At 34.7% G+C, this 21,041-nt stretch overlaps 1 protein-coding gene across 2 annotated transcripts in view; it reads right to left on the minus strand.

Moving 5' to 3' along the window:
- The window catches only part of CRPPA (CDP-L-ribitol pyrophosphorylase A), a 653,179-nt gene that overhangs the window by 111,972 nt on the left and 520,166 nt on the right, over window positions 1-21,041 (minus strand). For both annotated transcript variants that reach the window (XR_012512151.1, XR_012512148.1), the window contains one exon: window positions 14,550-14,668. The gene's annotated coding sequence lies outside the window, so the exon portion shown is untranslated. The remainder of the gene's footprint in view (window positions 1-14,549; window positions 14,669-21,041) is intronic.

The following is a 21,041-nucleotide window of genomic DNA, read 5'->3' on the forward strand; positions in this document are numbered from 1 at the left end:
GTGGAAGTTACCAGCATGTAGATGTATTAAAAGTTATGGGATAAGAAAAAATTATTTGGAGTTGTGTGCAGACCAAGAAGAGGCTTAAGACTGACTCCTGAGCATACCAGGGATTAGCAGTTGGGCAACAGAAACATAAACTAGGGAAGGAGAACAGAAGTGGAGGCCAGTGAGTTTAAAAAAAAAAAAAAAAAGAATCAAGGCAGGGGTGTTCCAGAGGGCAAATAAAGAACGTGTTTAAATGAGGAAGGAGTGAATGACTGTGTTTAATGCCACTGATTGGTAGAGTAAGATGAGAACTGAAAAACGACCACAATTTTATGAGAAAAAGACCAAATTCAAGCTGCTTGGCTTCTCTTTTCTGCAGGTACTGCCTTATCATATTTCTTCAGCATTTCAAATGCAGACTAATTAGACTATTTATTTTTGAAATTATATTTGACTTCTTATCCTAGCTTAAAATAAGAGCCAATACATGGTGTAATATTAGTATGATTAATAGCTGAAAACCCTGCAATGGTGCTAGCTAGACTCCAACTCTATGAGTGAATTGGGAGTACTCTGAAGGACATTCTACCCAGATACAGGAGACACTTGAGAATATGCAAATAAACTCCACAGAAGTGGTATATCTTTCATTAAATATCAGTACACAGATCTACAAAACCAAGAGCAAATAAGTTTAAAACCAAACTGATTGATTATAGCAATAGTCAAAAGACAAGATGAGTAGAGATTAATGCTCTTTGCAGACACAGTGAGATGCATGATTTGACTGAATGTTGGCAAGCCTTTTGAAAATTTTTATTTAACTCTCATTATATGTTGGTGTTATATTATCAGAGACCTTATGCCAATAAGATAGAGTTAGTCTTCCAAACCAAAACATTTACACATCTGTGAAACACCTGAATATATGTAAGTTTGTGAGTCTATGTAGTTACAAATCTAATTAAGTTCTAAATGGTGTAATAATGAACAAGGCAGACTTCTAAAATTAATGTTATACCCAGATTTGAGCCTCTCTTCTATGTATTCCTTAATGTTGATAATGAAATAGTCAGAGAAAATGTTTTGTATTTTGTTTTTGTCATTTAAAATTTGTTTTCAGGCTGAAAGAAGTTAATATAGTATGGTGCAATAAAATGAAGGCCACATTGTTATTTAAATAATAGGTAGCTTTTACCCTTAAGTTTTTTCTTTGTTATTTTTATATGACAATAGGAGTAAAAAGAAAACAGATTACTTTTGTTTCCTAATGCATGATTCACAGATGTATTAGTTTGCATTATATTGACATTAATGATTTTCTGTGACTAAAAATTTGAAAAATCCTCAGTGACACTGAATGAGTTAAACAGTCACAATATATGTATGTATTATTGACATACATATATTGTATGTATTATAGACATACACATATTGTAGATAATATATGTATTACTAATTAGGGATAAATATTAGTCAGGATTTTTTTGTTTGTTGGCTGTTGTTTTTTTTCTTTCTGAGACAGAGTTTCTCTCTTGTTGCCCAGACTAGAGTGCAGTGGTATGATGATCTCTGCTTACTGCAACCTCCACCTTCCAGCATCAAGTGATTTTTCTGCCTCAGCCTCCCAAGTAGCTGGGACTACAGGCACATGCCACCACACATGACTAATTTTTTGTATTTTTAGTAGAGACAGGGTTTCACCATGTTAGCCAGGATGGTCTCAATCTTGTGATCTTGTGATCCAACCACCTTGACCTCCCAAAGTGCTGGGATTACAGTTGTGAGCCACTGCACCAAGCCTAATAGTCAGTTTTTTAAGAAAAATTAAGTCAGTATTTTTGTAGGTAATTATAATACAAAACAATTATTTTATAGGTTTTCATGTTTCAGCCCCTGGACTTAGCACTTGATATGTAATTAGGAATCATAAGGGATAGGACTATTTGACAGCAGAGCCCCATTTTAAACAATAGAGATGAGGATTTGGAAATTTAAGCAATTTGGTGAAAATAACAGTAATTTGGTGTGCCACAGTATTAATCAATGCTCTGTACTGTGCTACATGCAAATTCTACAAGGCTAATAGGATGATATGAAGTCTTTTACAAGTAAAAATCTCTGTTCCCATAGGCGTATCATCTAAAATTCCATCATTAGAATAATTTGTGAAAATTTTCTGGGCGTTTTTAATGTACTAAGACCTGACGTTTCCTCAGCCCTAGCTAATACAATAGCACAGATTCATTACTTATTATTAGTCATTACTTTCATGAGTATCTACAGACTTAAAATAGGGTAAATCAGTAATCAATATTTTTTTTTTTTTTGAGACGGAGTTTTGCTCTTGTTACCCAGGCTGGAGTGCAATGGCGCGATCTCGGCTCACCGCAACCTCCGCCTCCTGGGTTCAGGCAATTCTCCTGCCTCAGCCTCCTGAGTAGCTGGGATTACAGGCACGTGCCACCATGCCCAGCTAATTTTTTGCACTTTTAGTAGAGACGGGGTTTCACCATATTGACCAGGATGGTCTTGATCTCTCGACCTCGTGATCCACCCGCCTCGGCCTCCCAAAGTGCTGGGATTACAGGCTTGAGCCACCGCGCCCGGCCAGTAATCAATATTTTTTGCTAGTGTGCCTCTAAAAGAATGTTTCAAAAGACAAATGTAATGCTTTAGACACATTCAGGTGTACATTTTTCAGAATATCTTCCTCTTTCAATTTGTACAATTTAAATTGTAATGTAAATATAATAGCCATTTGACAGTCATCATCTTTCAAAATATTCACGACAAGCTCTTCTATGATATTGGGGAATTTCACTTCGGTTCACTTTTTCCTTGAAATACCCTTTCCTTTCTCCTTCTCCCCACTCAAATTCATCCTGAAGTAAAACATTTTTGTATTTGAAAGTCTTTATATTAACCATCCTTTCTTTCACCCTTTGCTGTGACTACAATATACGTATTCATACATACATATATATATAATGTAATTGAAATTTTAAAAATTTCCTGGTATGATGAATTGTTAAAGCTTAAAATTTTCTTCTGGATTTAACTTTTATTATTATGATTATTGATATGCAAATGATCAAGTAATCATATTTTAAATTATTATCAATAATTATTCATCACCAGAACATGAAATTTATTTGTAAATGTATCTCTTAATGAAGTTAAAATTAATGTTTCCTTATTCAGTGTTCTTGGGTTTTACATATTAAAACTATATTATAGTAAGATTTGATATGAAGAGCTATACTTTTTGAAAAAGTGTGATTATGATGATTGGGATAAGGAAGACAGGAAAGAAGAATCACCTTCACATGACATCAGGCATATTCTCAAGGCAGATTAGTTTTAGAAAAGATGCATATGGAATTCAAGGATATTGCAATTGATAGCCACCGAACCATGTGTACCATAATAACATCTATGACAAGAATTCCTAGAAATCTCTGGTACCATTAGTTCTCCCACAGGGAGGAAGCAGGGATATTTCCACAAGTGAACCCTGGAGGTCAAAGAGCCTGATGACATTGTGTGCCAAGGAGACAGAGGGACAGAAAAGAGAGAGAGGCATTGATAAAGGAAATAAGGTATATAGAAGAAAATGAATAAACTACTACATACTATTTTATTTTAGACTGGATAGTGCTCAAAACAGGTAGTTTTTTAATATAAAACTTTTGGATTTTATTGAATCAGTATTTTGTAAAAATACTAGTATAAAGTAGTTTTTAACATATTAGTATTATATTTTACAGTGCACACATGCATAAATGATATTCTTGGCTTAAACTGTAATAAGTGATTATTCAAGTTGTTAATTTTATCAAGGCATTAATCTTTTAATTCCTTCCATGGATATTAGTTGAAATGCTAACTGAAACAAAATTATGTAAAAATAATTATAATCTACTTTCTGAGAATGTGTTCATTCAATCATTTTTTTTCAATAAACATTTAGTACCTTGTATGTGCCAGGCACTATTATAATTTGTGTAGATAATAGTATTGAATAAAACCAATTCACTGCCCTTGTGAGACTTCCATTCTACAGGAAGATATAAACAATAAAAAAGATCAGGACATGCAATTTTCTCACATTATCCTAAAGTTTCTCAAGATTTTATTTTTTCTCAATGGTAAATAGATCTAACAGATACAAATTTTATATCTTATTCTTAACACAAGACATATTTTCTTTTTAATAATTCAAATTAAATGTTTACTAATTAATAAAGAATCATTAATAACTATTATTAATAAATGAAGAAACCAGGACAATATTAGAGCATGCTGAAAAGAAAACTAAATAAGTACAATATGAACAGTCAGAAATGCTGAAATTACTTTGTAAATAGATACAAAACTGATTTCTTGGAGGGGCACTAGATAAATCCATTTATGCTTTTATGAATAAGAATCTTTTGCTACCAATTCTGTACGAATTAAAGTAAGAAAATAGCTCAAAGACAATGGAAGGCACAGATAACCCAAAAGAGTTAGACAGAACACCAAATAATCCTCTTTGCCTGTTCAAAATCTTTCACATTTTTTTCTGACAGTCTATTCCCCTGTGATCATAATCTCAACAGTTATTCTTGATTATAAAAGGACTATTATAAAAGGACCTGATTATTTATATAGGTGCAGGAAGAGGATTAATTTACCATACAAGCTCCTTGAGTTTGCTTTGCAATTCTTGAGTCATATAGTATTGAAGAGCTACAAAGTCCATAAATTAACCTTTGCCTGGATATTTCATAAGGAATCTCAGATTGTACTTTTTAAAAGTCTCTATTTTTCTATCCCAAAGGCAGGAAGTTAAGCCTAAGAACCTATCCCCATCAGATTTCACAAGCAGCACGTGTATACTGGAATCAATTACCATCTTCTAGAAGTCCCCCCAAATTTTTAATGTTCTTTGCCTGCCAAACATTTTTCTTACTATTCTTTTTTTTTTTTTTTTTTTTTTTTTTTTTGAGAAAGAGTCTTGCTCTGTCGCCAGGTGCCAGGCTGGAGTGCAGTGGCGCAATCTCAGCTCACTGCAATGTCCACCTCCCGGGTTCAAGCAATTCTCCTGCCTCAGCCTCCTGAGTAGCTGGGACTACAGGCGCATGCCACCATGCCCAGCTAATTTCTGTATTTTTTTAAGGTAGAGACGGGGTTTCACCATGTTGGGCAGAATGGTCTTGATCTCTTTACCTCGTGATCTGCCCGCCTCAGCCTCCCAAAGTGCTGGGATTACAGGCATGAGCCACCCCGCCGGGCCAGTTTTCTTACTATTCTTAAGGGTAAGCCTGGCTCCTTGTATTCCAGGTATCACTTGGCCAGTTTCCTTGGGAGAACTTTGGAGACATTGGCTCCTAAACAAAGCCTTTTTTTTTTTTTTTCTTAAAGACTTGTCATGCCTGATTTTAAAAAAGCATTATTTTCAATTATGACATTTCAGGCAAAACATTAGAGGACAGATTCTATTTGTCACTATGTAAATACTTCTACGAAAAGTTGGGAGACTTACTAAGTTTCTGAATTATGGATATGGGGTGGTAGTGGGTTGAATTGTGTCCCCCAAAATGCTGTGTTCAAATTCTAACACTTATGAATGAGACCTTATTTGGAAATAGGCCCTTTGCTGCTGTAATTAGGAATTTTGAGATAAGATCATACTGGCTTTAAGGGGGATCCTATATCCAATGACTGGTGCCCTTATAAGAAAAAGAAAAGAAAGATTTCAGACACAGACACGTCGGGGTAAGTCATGTAAAGACAGAGACAAGAGATTTAAGTTGTATGTCCACGAGTCAAGGAGTGCCAAGGATTGGCAATGACCATCAGAAGCTAGGAGGGAGGCAAGGGACAAATCCCCTCTCAGAGTCTTCAGAAAGAGCAAGCTGTGATGACACCTTGAATTTTGGACTTGTGGCCTCCAAAACTTCAAGAGAATAAATTTCTGTTGTTTGAGTCATCAAGTTTGTGGCCATTTGTTATGGAAACTCTGGATAACTCATGTAGGTGGTCATTAAGAATCAAATAATAGTATCTTAATGTAGTTTACTTCAGTTAGAAAATCAGATTTTACTCAATTATATGAAGAAAGAATAAGATATTTATATATTCAAAAAATGAAAACTTAAAACATCAGCAACAGCATGCCAAATTATGATAAAATTTTCTTTTTTTTAAAATCCCAGGAAATTAATTTTTTGTTATGCTGGTTCTTGGATTAGTAGTCTGCTTTCATGAGGCAGTCCACTAACATGGTTTGAAAGTTGTCTATGTGATGTTAGCTCTGAAGCCTGTACCTGAGTCTAGTCTTTGAAGTGCCAATCATTTAAAAACTCAAGAGACTTTCTTTGTTGGCTTGTAGCTTATGGAAAAGACTTCAGGCAAGCATCAGAATAAAATGAAATTTTATATAGATGAAAGAGACTTGATGGCTGTTACTAATTTGTCACCACAATCAGAAATATTGTCATCATAATAAAAGGTATCCAAATAAAAAAAGTAATATTCTCTATTGGGGTGTAATACATAATGAACTTACAAGTTCATTGAGCAGTTTTCCTCCTAGGGATAAAGCATATTAGATAGGGAAGACATTGACAAATTCTGATACGGATAGGAGACAGGGAAATACTGGGTAAAAGAGGGTGGTTCTCCAGTAAAAGTACCATTCTCAAGCCTAGGTACCCATGGCCCTATGTGAGAACAGGCATTCCTGTTTTCACGCCTAAAAAGTTGCCTTTGGCTCTCCACGCCTGCTAACCTGTACCCCAAACCCCAAACCCCAGGCTCCAGAAACAGTCAAGGAGATGAGAAGATGATCAGATGAATGGCAGAATGGCATGGTAGAGAAGGAGAGAAAAGAAGGAACGTCGGGAAGAGTTCATCTGGGAACAGTGAGAGAATCGTCCACTGGAATGCCAAACTCGAGAGGAAGATCATCTTCCTACTCCATCTCCTGACCAGCTCCCCATCCATCCTGCTGAGAGATACCTCCACCACTGCATTCATCTTTTAAGTTCACGTGTGTGACCCAATTTTTCCAGGATGCTGGACAAGAGATCAGAATACAGAAAGCTGTCACACTAGCCCTATGCCTTTGCAAAAAGGCAGAGGGTCCACTAAGCTGGTTAACACTTAAGCTGTCCAGGGATGGCAAGGCTGAAAGAAAGAGTACATGGTAACACATGCCCACTTGGGCTTTGGGAATCACAGACATTCACCCCGAGATGCTGCCATGGGGCCAGAACCCAAAAGTACTTGCCTGGGTTCCACACCTGTCCCTCTGCATGCTCCCCCTCCCATAAGGGGTTTGAGCTGAACAGAGAGCCACACTCCTGTTGCACATTCTGCAAGGGGTGCCAGGAAACTCTCCCGTTTCAACTCCAGGATTTTCCGTATTTCTGAATATTTATATTAATACAATTTTACCTAGATAATATACAAACTATCCAGAAAATGCTGTATCTCTCCTGACCTGAGAATTTTTCCCATGTAACTGTTGTAATATCATATCACATAAACATAAACTTGACTCTTATCTTTCTATACGGCAAAATAATGTATCTTTGTGATTTCTCATGGGGCCTCTGGGAAATCTCAAATACAGGTTTAGGCGCAAAATATGCCCTGAAAATGTTCTGATTATTTTCTAAATTCAGGGACCAATTTAAGGAAGGCAAAATCAAGAGTTGTCAGAGGCAATTTGGGAGCTTACTAATACAGAAGAGGTATCTAAGAAACAATTCCTAGCTGCCTATTTAATAAAACTGATGTTATATTAAAAACAAACATAGAGGATAATATCATTATAAGAACATTAGCTCTTGCGTAAGTGAGGAAGTTTTGTCCTTTTTTATTTGTTTTAAGTAATTGGGAACATAATAAAGTAAATACAAAGCACAGAAAATTTTTCTGGTGAGATAAAGCCTCTGCTACCTAGGCAGGTTGCACAGAAATTAAAAAAAAAAAAAAAAAAAAAAAAAAAAAAAACCATTCAAAAGTAGGTTAAAGCAACTATCAGTAAACTAGATGTAAGCCCATCAAAAGTGAGCAAATGTTACTAAAAATTTAACATACTTCATAGCTTCTTTTCAGATGTAGATACTTTAAATCAAGACTGACAAAATCCACTTTCCAAGTTTTGTCCTTTATCACGTTCTTTCATATTTGCAACATGTTGAGACTTTTTTAAAAAAAAAAATTATATTTATTCTTTTATTGCAGAGGAATTAAGCATAAACTTTTTTATTGCATTTTAGGTTTTGGGGTACATGTGAAGAACATGAAAGATTGTTGCATAGGTATACACGTGGTAGTGTGATGTGCTGCCTTCCTCCCCCTCACCTATATCTGGCATTTCTCCCATGCCATCCCCCCTGCAACTCCCCACCTCCTGCTGTCCCTCCCCTATGTCCTCCCAACAGACCCCAGTGTGTAGTGCTCCCCTCCCTGTGTCCATGTGTTCTCATTGTTCAACACCGCATGTTCTCACTCACAGGCGGATGTTGAGCCTTTTTAAAGAACATCATATGGTCTGGGGGTCTTAGGAAAACCCTCAGAAAGTCTGTGAGGTCAAAACTATTTTTATAACAATGTTAAAATGTCATTTTTTTATTCTCACCTGTCATAAATGTGCATTGGAGTTTTCCAGAAACTGTAGGCATGATACAGCCATAGATTGAATGCAGAAGCAGGTTGAAAATCTACCTGTTCTCTACTAATTTATATTAAAGACATTAACAAAAATATATAGCAATGCCACTCTTCTCACTAACAACTTTTTAAAAACCATTATTTTTATAAAAACATGTTTTCTATTAACATTAAATTCGCTTACCACTTCTATCTCTAAATAAATCAATAAGCCAGTATTTAAACATTTTCTGTCATAATCTTTAATATGGCAAATAATGATAGCTCTAAAACACAAAATTATGCTATTTGAGATCTTCAGCAGTTTCTAACAGTGGAAGGATATTCAGAGACCAAAAGTTTTGAGAAATGTAGCTTTTAAGAAAGATCTACTTTTTCCTTAAAGAGCAAAAGCACACACAGAGTAATTTTTCTCTGTCACTATCACTCCCTGTTTAGTCTCAACTAACATATTAATTACAACTTTTAACCAGAATAACCAACTTCTATTTCTAAAGTCATTGGAAGAAGCTTATTTCTTAAAATGTAATTTTAAATGTACACTTAGGCCACGCTTTTAGTTCTGAACTACACGGACAGAGAAAATAGTAAGATCTAAGTAAGAAAAAAAAACAAAAACAAAAAACGCTCAGGAAGATTAAAGGGACTAGACACAAAGGAGCACATGTTTTAGAGATTAACAAAACTTCATTAAAATCACAAGTTATCACACAGGGAATTCAATATTCACCAAGAGACAGGCTCCCTATTTTATGAATGTTGCCAGAAAAACCTAACAAGAGGACAGGAAGGAGACCTGTCAGAATCAGAGCCAAAGCAAACAGGTTAGCTAAAAAGACTTGGTAGACTCACTGAACAGTAACACACTCCTGACTGTCTTACTTCTCTCTAAAGGAATGGCAAAACCTGCACTATATGAAAATTAATTCAAGGTCTAATGACAGAGAGGAACTCCAAGTGACTTTCTGTAGTAAAGATGATCCTATTAGCTATGGTAGTGTCTCTATCTATTTAGGTTGCTATAATAAAGGTGCCATAGATGGGATGGTTTATAAATAACAAAAATTTATTTCCTATAGTACTGGATGCTGGGAAGTCCAAGATCAAGGCTCCAGCAGTGCCTGGTAAGGGCCTGAATTCTGGTTCACAGATGGCATCTAAGCTGAGCTCTCACATGATGGAAAAAGTAACAGACCTCTCCTGGGTCTTTTGTATAAGGGCACTTAATGAAAGGTAAATGATAAGCCCTCATTACCTAATTACCTTTCAAAGGCACCACCTTCTACTGTCATCACACTGGCAATTAAGCTTCAACATATGAATTGTGAGGAGACATAAATATTCAGTCTACCGCACGTCAGTTTTGCTTATTGTTTTCTGTAAAAACTAATATCAGTCATATTACTGGATCTTAGTAGCAAATGGTGACCAAACAACAGAGTACAATCAGAATCTGGTGAAAGGGAAAAAACTGCATGTGAACGTGGAAAATCAATTACTCTTGAGGAATTTCTAGAAACTGGCCTGTACAGTCAAGGCAGGTGTTACACTGCTGATAACAAAGCTGTCCATATGCTTATTGTCTGAGAGAGATGACACCATCTAGACTTTAAAGGAGCATTGTATGAACACAAAACAACGCTGAGTCAGCAAGTTTTGATATCACATTGGGAAGCATTATAGAGAATAATTATACTCACTATAACCAGTACATTGGACTAGAGGCACTCACACTATTCAGCCATGTGACTCCTTATCTTTTCTGGAGGATTACTGGCCACTGGTCACGTATTAAAGTGTTAAAGCGATGACAGTCATTTAATGTGGCAATTTTACTACCAGAAACTTACCTTAAAAGAACACTTAGATGTCATGAAATGTTATTACAGTGTGTTACTAATAATACAGAGGTTAGGTGAGAAATAAACATGCATCAATGGAGAATTGGTTCAAAATACTAACAGTTCATCCATGTAATAAAACATTATTGGTAGTTATAAATAATAATGTGACTTCATTTAATTTGTATAGTCACTTGACAAATACTTAAGGGCTCATAATATTCTAGGTACTATTCTATATTCTAGACACGCAGAAATGAATAAAACAGAAAAAGCTCTGCCTTCCTAGAGGTTACAAATCTAGCTACAGAAATAGACAAAACACAGTATTAAGTAATGCACATAGCATATTATATTAGCACTAAGGACAAAAATTAAGTAGTTAAATGGGATAGTAGGATTTTAAATAACGTGGCTGAGAAAGGACCCTCTGAGAGGGTGGAATTTGCACCAAGACCTAAAGTAGGTGAGAGAATAAGCCACCCATGTATGTGGAGGAATAGCACCTAAGACAGAGGGAATGACAAATTCCTGTGCCCCTGAGGAACAGAAAGGAGCCTGCATGGGCTGGGGGGAATGAGCAAAAAAGAGAGCAGTAGAAGATAAGGTCAAGGAGGAAAGGAGATACTGTGATGGGCTTTGGAAAGGATGGAGGAGAGAAGAAATGTGATCTGTCTACACTGTAATAAGATCACTCTGGTTGCTGCACTTAGAAAAGACTAGAATTACCTAAGGGTAGAAGGAAGGAGACCAATAGCAAAGTTTCTTCAATGATCTAAACAAGCAATAATGAGGGCTTGGACCTGGGTACTGGAGGTGGTAAACAGTAAGATTTGGGGTTTATTTATGCCAAGAGAATGTTTTAAAAAATCAGATCAGATGTGGGGTATTAGTAAACCAGTTAAAAATGATTTCAAGGTTTTTTCTTGAGTAACAGAAAGGATGGAGTTGTCATTTACTAATGTAGGGAGAGGAGTAGTTTTGTCAGATATCAGAAAATGGAGTTTGAACTTGAACTCTGAAATTTTTTATTAAGTTTCAGATGCCTATGAAACCTCCAAATGAAGATGTTAGTCAGTTGCATGCAACAGTAAGGAATTCAGAAAAGGTAGCAGAGTGGAGATACATATTTGGGAGATGCCATCATGCAAATGATATTTAAAGGTATCAGACTGTATGTGTCTTAAGAAAATGGTTGTGGAAATAGAGGGAAGTGGTGTAAAGACTAAGCCCAATAATATTTTGGAGTTTAAAGATATGGAATTGAGAAGAAGCCAGTCAAAAAGACCAAGAAAGAGCAACTCTAGAGGCCACATGAAGACAATGGTTCAAGATAAAAAAAGGAAGGATCCACAGTGCCAAGTAAATGTCAAGTAAGATGAAGAATGAAGACTGCACATTAAAATAGAAGTTAGTGGGGGAACTTATCACAGAACAGTTTCAATGCAATGGGTATAAAAATCCAATTAAATCTATATTTATATATATGCAGCATTTCTAAAGCCTGTTTAAGAGAAAAAGTAGCATATAAAACAATATATACTTGGAAAATTATATATACACATATATATGTTTAGATATGTGGGTTTATATGTGCATACATGTGTAAGTTTGGTATTTAAATGTATACATAGAAAAAAATCTGAAATAAAATCTCCCAAGATAGTAACAGAGGCTATTTTAGGAAGCAATACTTTAAAATATGTATTTTTATGTTTCCTCTACAGCATTTTTTTTTCTAATTAGTATCTATTACTCTTGCATTAAAAGAAAAAGGAAAATCTCAGTAAAGCAATCTCCTAAAAAATAAAGAATAAAAATATATAAGGAAACAGCAAGGTAATCTGTATCATGGTAAAATACTTGTAAGATAAAGGATAAGTCAAAGAGATTTTTAGTTCCTGATAAATTAGGAAATGTTCGGAAAAGTTTGGTTGTGAAATATATTTGTATATAAGCATTTGAAAAGTTCATAAAACCCTTTCTTCTTACACTGTATTATTTAGTAAAGAGTGTTCTTTCACTTAAAAATACAAATCTGATTTCAATTTCTCTTAATGGTTTAAAAACAAGATGCTGAATTTACAAAAGTCCTAAGAATATGCATTAGATAGATGGAATTTTATTCCTTTTCTTTGTAAATTTATTCTAATTTTTCATACAGATGAATAAGTGTTTAGTGTAGTAAGACTTATATTTTGCACATTTTAATAGTGATATACTTTAGGGAGGCCTCAGTTTACCAAAAGAGATTATCAAACATAATCATGACCCAGGAAGCAGCTGTATCCCATTTCCAAAGAAAAAAATGTACCATGCTGAACTGTTTAAAAGAAGTAATATAGTGGTGAATTTTTTTTCATGTGATTTAGTTTGAAATACTGTGCCTAAAATGCTGAGCTTGAAGTCCCATAAAGCTTGGTATGCTTTGCAAAAAGCACTTTTCAGTTTAATTTAGGCCAGGCCTCCTTTTGCTTTGAAGGAACAAAAAAGAAACATTCGCTATTCCTGGCCTTATCCTTAGGAATCAACTCAACACTTCCCAGTGGTCACGGTGACATCCATTGCAAACTTAGCTAATTATTGAATGAATGAATGAATGAATGAATGAAAAGAAAACCGTGAGTCACACTGTATCTTGATAGAATGTAAATGTAAATCCTTGAGTGGCTTATAGTCAAATATATTTTTTCATTGATGTGAGGCAGTTTTCTTTCAAAACTATAATAGCTTCAGGCATGCACTACTATTTTTAAACCAAGTCTCATTGTGCTGTACCACCTGTCTAAAATACATTTAAAGAAAATATTTATATATTTACTCCTGAGTTCAAATAATATAAATGAGACTCAGTCTATCTCAGATTTTTTATTCCGATCTTCCTGTCTTCCATTATGAGAACTACCCTCCTCTCATAGTCACTCTGAAAATACCATCATTCAAAATCTCCATAATTTGAGTTTAGAACACAAAAAATATTCATGTTAAATAATCAAAAACTTTTATCTTGATCTCATAGAAAGAAAAAGTTCAAATGACTAAAACAATCATATAAAATGCTTATTCTAGCCTATTGTTTTACATAATAACAAAAAATACAGCAATGAATTATAAAGTTATTAAAGGGAATAACATGAAATACGTGAAAATACTTAATTGCTCCAAATGAATATAAGAAAGGAAGACATATATAGATATATATATGTATATGTGTGTATGTGTGTTTGTGTGTATATATATACATATTAGTTTTATATATATATATGTATATATATACTAGCATTGTGAATTTTTTCTTTGGAAATGAGATATAGCTGTTTCCTGTGTCATGATTATGTTTGATAATCATATACACATATATACATATATATATAAGATAAATAAAAATCAAATAGGAAAATGGTAGACAAATTCAAAAGTGCCAACAACTACATTAAATGTAAATGGAGTAAACATTCCTATTAAGAGATAGAGAACTCGGCCGGGAGCGGTGGCTCACATCTGTAATCCCAGCACTTTGGGAGGCTGAGGCGGGTGGATCACGAGGTCAAGAGATCGAGACCATCCTGGTTAACATGGTGAAACCCTGTCTCTACTAAAAATACAAAAAAAATTAGCTGGACATGGTGGTGTGTGCCTGTAATCCCAGCTACTCTGGAAGCTGAGGCAGGATAATTGCCTGAACCCAGGAGGCGGAGGTTGTGGTGAGCCGAGATCGCGCCATTGCACTCCAGCCTGGGTAACACGAGCAAAACTCCAGCTCAAAAAAAAAAAAAAAAAGAGATAGAGAAATCAGTATAAATTTTAAGAAATATCCAAGAATATGCTTCTTACAGGAAAACACTAAAAATTTTAAAACACAAAGTTGAATGGCAAAAGTGTTATCCTGCATTTATTAATTATAAAAAAGCTGTTATAACTATATTAATATCAGACAAAGCAGACTACAAAGAATATTATCACACATAAAATGAAATTTATATGACAAAGGATCAATTTATCAAAGAGATGTAACAACACAAACATTAGTTTAAAAAGAGTTTTACATACCTGTAACCCCTCTGGAAGGCCAAGGTGGGAAGATCACTTTAGCCCAGGAGTTTGAGATCAAAGTGAACTGTGACTGTGCCATTGCACTTCAGCCTAGGTGACAGAGCAAGACACTGTCTCTGAAAAAAAAAATGTTTTAAATCAGGAAGCAAAAATTGCCAGAGCTAAAGAAATAATGCTAATGTGCAATAATAATAGGATTTTTATGTGTTTATCACTCCTCTTTCACTAATTTATGAAACAAATGGGTAAAATAACTATATAGAACATTTAAACAGCACTATTGCCTTAGTACAAACTGTTAGACAAAAGTATCATAGATTGGGTGGCTTAAAAGCAACAGAAATTTTTTTCTCACAGTTCCGGAGGCTAAAAGTCTTGAGATCAGAGTACAGAAGTCTGAGATCAGAGCATGACTGAGTTCTGGTGAGAGCCCTCTTCTAGGCTGCAGACTCCTAACTTCTTGTATCCTCACATGGCAGAAAGAGAGCTAAAATCTGTCTCTTTTTATAAGGGCATTAATCTATTCAGGAGGGCTCATCCTTATGACCTAATTACCTCCCAAAAGCCTGTTCTCTCATTACCAACATACTGGGGATCAGGATTTCAACATACTAATTTTGGGTAGACACAAACATTCATTCCATTGTACATATCAACCTACTGAATATATATAGACCCAATAACTTCATAATATATATGCATTTCAAATGCAAGCAAAACATTCACCAAAGTAAATATACTGTGACATAAAACTGTAATAATTTCAGAAGCTTGATATGAAACAGGGTATAAAGACAATGGAATTAAAAGTAATCAATAACAAAAAAGTCTAGACAGCTCATTTATTTTTTGTGCTGAATATTTTTATTAATAAAATATAATTTAAATGAATTAAAGATGAATTTCATTAACAATAGCATAAAAAGGTAAAATGCCTAGAAATAAATATACCAAAAAATGTACAAGAACTCTGTTCTAAAAACCACAACATATTGCTGAGAAAGATTAAGAAAACTTAAATACATGGAGACGTATACAATGTTCCTAGGTGAGGAGACTCAATAATGTAAAGATATTATTTTTTCCCTAAAGTTATCTATACATTCAATACAATTTCAATCAAAATTTCAGCAGAACTTTCTATATAAATTGAAAACTGTCATAAAGATTTTGTATGAAAATACAAGATAACCAGAATGGCCAAAACAATATTCATGAAGTTGAAAAACTTGGAGTATTTAATTTTTTCTTATTTTATTCAAGATTTGGATACATGTGCTATACATGCAGGTTTGTTACATAAGTATATACGTGCCATGGTGATTTGCTGCACCTATCAACTCATCATCTAGGTTTTAAGCCTCAAATGCATTAGGTATTTGTCCTAATGCTTTCCTTCCCCTTGCTCCCCATCCCCCAGCCAGCCCTGGTGTGTGATGTTCCCCTCCCTGTGTCCATGTGTTATAATTGTTAAACTTCCACTTATGAAGGAGAGCATGTGGTGCTTGTTTTCTGTTCCAACGTTATTTTGCTGATGATGATGGTTTCCAGCTTCATCTATGTCCCTGCAAAGGACATAAACACTTCTTCTTTTTCAGACAGAATTTCGTTCCTGTTGCCCAGGTTGGAGTGCAATGGCACCATCTCAGCTCACTACAGCCTCCACTTCTCAGGTTCAAGCTATTCTCCTGCCTTAGCCTCCAGAATAGATAGGATTACAGGCAACTGCCACCACCCCTGGCTAATTTTGATATTTTTAGTAGAGATGGGATTTCTCCAAGTTGGTCAGGTTGGTCTTGAACTCCTGATCTCAGGTGATCCACCTGCCTCAGCCTCCCAAAATGCTCAGATTACAAGCGTAAGCCACCACGTTCAGCCAAACTCATTCCTTTTTATGGTCACATAGTATTCCATGGTGTCACATTTTCTTTAATCCATCATTGACAGGTTCCAAGTCTTTGCTATCGTAAATAGAGCTGCAATAAATATACGTGTTCATGTGTCTTTATAGTAGAATGATTTATAATCCTTTGGGTATATATCCAGTAATGAGATTGCTGGGTCAAGTGGTATTTCTGGTTCTAGATCCTTGAAGAATTGCCACAATGTCTTCCACAATGGTTGAACTAATTTACACTCCCACCAACAGTGTAAAAGTATTCCTATTTCTCCACAACCTTGTCAGCACCTGTTGTTTCCAGACTTTTTAATGATCACCATTCTGTCATAAGTAGTATCTCATGTGGTTTTGATTTGCATTTCTCTAATGACCAGTGATGATGAGCTTTTGTTCGTATGTCAATTGGCTGCATAAATCTCTTCTTTTGAGAAGTGTCTGTTCATATCCTTTGCCCACTTTTTGACAGGGTTGTTTATATCTTGTAAATTTAAGTTCCTTTTAGATTCTCGATATTAGACCTTTGTCAGATGGATAGATTGGAAAAATTTTCTCCCATTCTGTAGGTTGTCTGTTCACTCTGATGATAGTTTCTTTCTTTCTTTCTTTCTTTCTTTTTTTTTTTTGATGGATTCTCGCTCTGTCACCCATGCTGGAGTGCAGTGGCATTAGCTCAGCTCACTGTAACCTTCACCTTCAGGGTTACAGTGATTTTCGTGCCTCAGCCTTCTAAGTAGCTGGGACTACAGGAATGTGCCACCACACCTGGCTAATTTTTTGTATTTTTAGTGGAGATGTGGTTTCATCATGTTAGCCAGGATGGTCTTGATCTCCTGATCTTGTGATCTGCCTGTTTTGGCCGCCAACAGTGCTGGGATTACAAGCATAAGCTACTGTGCCCAACTAGCATCACATAGTTTCTTTTGTTGAGCATACGCTCTTTAGTTTAATTAGACACTATTTGTCAATTTTGGCTTTTGTTGCAATTGCTTCTGATGCTTTAGTGATGAAGTCTTTGTCCATGCCTATGTCCTGAATGGTATTGCCTGGATTTTCCTCTAGGGTTTTTATGGTTTGGGGTTTTATGTTAAAGTCTTTAATCCATCTTGAGTTAATTTTTGCGTAAGTTGTAAGGAAGGGCTCAGTTTCTGTTTTCTGCATATGAATAGCCAGTTTTCCCAGCACCATTTATTAAATAGGAAATCCTTTCCACCGTTTGTTTTTGTCAGGTTTGTTGAAAATCAGATGGTTGTAGATATATGGTGTTATTCCTGAGGCCTTTGTTCTGTTCCCTTGGCCTATATATCTGTTTTGCTATCAGTATTTAACTATCTGACTTCAAGCCTTCTTATAAAGATATAAAATACCACATATAAGAGTGTGTTCCTTATTATTTACGTAAGAATAAATAAATAGGTCAATAGAACAGAATAGAGAACTTAGAAACAGACCTAAATATCTATAGTCGATTTAGTTTTGAAAAGCTGGACTGTGTGTGATGACTCATGCCTGTAATCCAGGCACTTTGGGAAGCAGAGTCAGGAGGATCATTTGAGCCCAGGAGTTCAAGACCAGCCTGGGCAATGTAGTGAGACCCTAGTCTCTATGAAAATAAAAATAAAAATAAAAATAAATTAGCCAAGCATGATGGCTTGCAGCTGGTCCCAGGTACTCCAGAGGCTGAGGTTGGAGGACTGCTTGAGTTCAGGAGGTTGAGACTGAGTGGGTGGTGATCACACCGTTATACTCCATCCTGTGTGACAGAGTGAGACTATCTCCAAAAAAAAAAATTCAAGGAAAAAAGACTTTTAAAAAACAGCATAAGCAAACTGAATAAGCATGTGAAAAAAATAAACCTCAAGCTACACCTCACACTATACCTTCATAAGGTCAGCCTAACATAAAAGCTAAGACTATAAAGCTCCCAGAGGGAAAAGATAGGGAGAGATCTTTGTAAATGTAGACAAAGATTTTGTTGAAATTAAAAAAGAAAAAAACTAATGATAATCTGGACTTAATCAAAACTTTAAAAAATTTTCTCAACAAAATAAACTACTATAAATATGAAAAATCAAGCCATAGCCTAGGAGAAAATATTTGCAATTAGCATGTCAATAATGACTAAGACTTGCATCAACAATATATAAAGAACTATAAAATAATAACCAAAAGACAAAATAACTCAATTTGTTCCCTTAAAATAAAGAACAATTAAAATGGACAGGAGACTTCAAAAAGATGTGTGAATGATCATAGGCATTTTTAAATCAAGGAAATGCAAATTAGCATCACAATGAGATACTATTTAACAAACATCCGCTGAAATTGCTAAAATTACATATGTATGTGTGTATATATATGTGTATATACACACATACATATATATATGTATACACACACATACATATATATGTGTATACACATACACACTCAAATCATTCCAAATGTTGGATAGAATACAGAACAACTGGAACTCTCTCATACATCGCCTTTGAGTATTTAAATGGTTACAACCTCTTTAGAAAGTAATTTTTTAATTTTCAGAAAACGGTAAAGAGAAATCTAGCTAATGATTTGTCAGTTTTTCTCCTGTGTATTTAGAGGAAAAATTAAAGCATGATCTACAAAAAGTCTTATGCAACAATATTCATAGTAGCTTTATCCCTAGTAGCCTAAAACTAAAAATAATCAAGGTATATGAACAGGTGAACGTATAAAATAAATAATGATACATTTATCCTACTCAGAAATTAAGAAAAATAACTGATACGGAATGAGCCTCAAAAACTCAATATTGATCAAGAGAAGCCTAACAAAAGAGTATGACTACTGTATCTCCCATTTTTATGAAGTTCTACAGTAACAAAGCTAATCTATGATGATAGAAATCAGAACAGTGGTTGTCCATTGTCAGAGAGGTGGGGAAGGGTCAGGAGGGAACTTCCTATGTTTGTGGAAATGTTTTATATTTTGATTAACCAAATGATTATCTAAATGTATACATATACATAAAATCAGTGCCTTTTACTGTACTTAAGTTATACCTCAATTTTTAAAATCTAATCATATGGAGGTCTGGCTTCTAAGAGATTTACCTACCAGAGTCAGGAATATCAAGCAAATACACTTCCTGTGTTTTGTCCAACAATCCCCAAAATAACTCTACTCCATAGGATCTAATGTTAACAACACTTTACAGCAATCTAGTACATAGAGTTTTAATTCATAAACCTTTTTTTTGGTCTTAAAATAAATCCTTGAAGTAAGCAGGCAGACATCATTATTCCACATCATAATTAAGGAAATTAAGGCTAATAAGCAGGACACAGAATTAGAAGGAGAACCTGTTTTCTGATCACTAACTGGTCCAGCTCTGGTTTCACTGTATCTATACAGAGCAGTTGCCTCCTTAAGGTATTAATTATACCTATTCAGTGATCCCCCACTGACCTCCTGGCTGAGCTCTTGGGTTATAAAGATAAATAACACCAGGTATCAGTCTTCAAGGAAATTGTAGTCTATATTGATTCTGCTGTAGCACACTGGAAGATATATATTTCTGAAGCAGTATACAGAAATTAATATGTAAAAGGATTTTCTAAATTATCTGATGTGCTAAAAATTAAATTAGACATCTTGGTCAATATATAGTCTATCAAAATATTCCTTTAAAAAGACTCTTCAGATTTTAATTCACCACTCATCTAACTGCTTGAACCTTGAACAGTAGTTTTTATTCCAACAGACCAACACACTAAATGTGTGCCTTTATTTCTCAACTGGAAGTAGAGGCCTCAAAACCTCAGAAAGGAAACATTTGGTTTGGCCTTTTTTTAAGCTGTCCTCATTGAGAATATACAGACAGCTATGAGAAGGAGGGATCCCATTAAGTTTCCATAAAACCACCAACTCTGACACCACAGAACAGTTTGTTCCTTTTGTTGGTTTTCACAGTCCCTGAAACTTGAAGGTGATGACAGGAAGAAAAGCTCATCAGTAAAGAAAAGAGAAAGTTACCTTAGAATAATTAGAAGCTTGGTTCTCCTGCAGAATATTTTTTTTTATCTAATAAAGAATATAGTTTCAATTTAACTGTGAAAATTAAAAGAATTTTAATTGTTTTGAAGTATCATTTACTCATTTACTAAGAGTATCATTCAGCCACAACATTTATTTTCTATTACGGTATGTCCTAAAGTTTAGGATCACCATGATTAATTTTGCATTTTAAATTAACAGAACAGGATAAATATACATACAGTAATCTTTTTATCTTATTTGGCCATATTAAAATTCATAGCTTTTGATCTAGAACAAAATAAGATGTTGATATGGCCTTTGTGACAAATTACAAATTCCCCAAATTATTGTGTAAATAGTGAGATGTGAAGCAATTAAAATCTTCACTTGAAACTTTAATGAATGTCAGGAGAAACTCTTATTTAACATTTTAGATAAGGTTAATATCATATTTCAATCCATTTTTAGATAAAATATAGTTTGCAATTAGTCTGCAGAATAAACACAGTCTATAAATTTAATCATAAAAATAAAAAATGAGAATAATAGGAAATATGTACATAGTACTCAGT

This window comes from Saimiri boliviensis, chromosome 10 (assembly GCF_048565385.1).
Source record: "Saimiri boliviensis isolate mSaiBol1 chromosome 10, mSaiBol1.pri, whole genome shotgun sequence".
NCBI classification, from domain to species: domain Eukaryota; kingdom Metazoa; phylum Chordata; class Mammalia; order Primates; family Cebidae; genus Saimiri; species Saimiri boliviensis.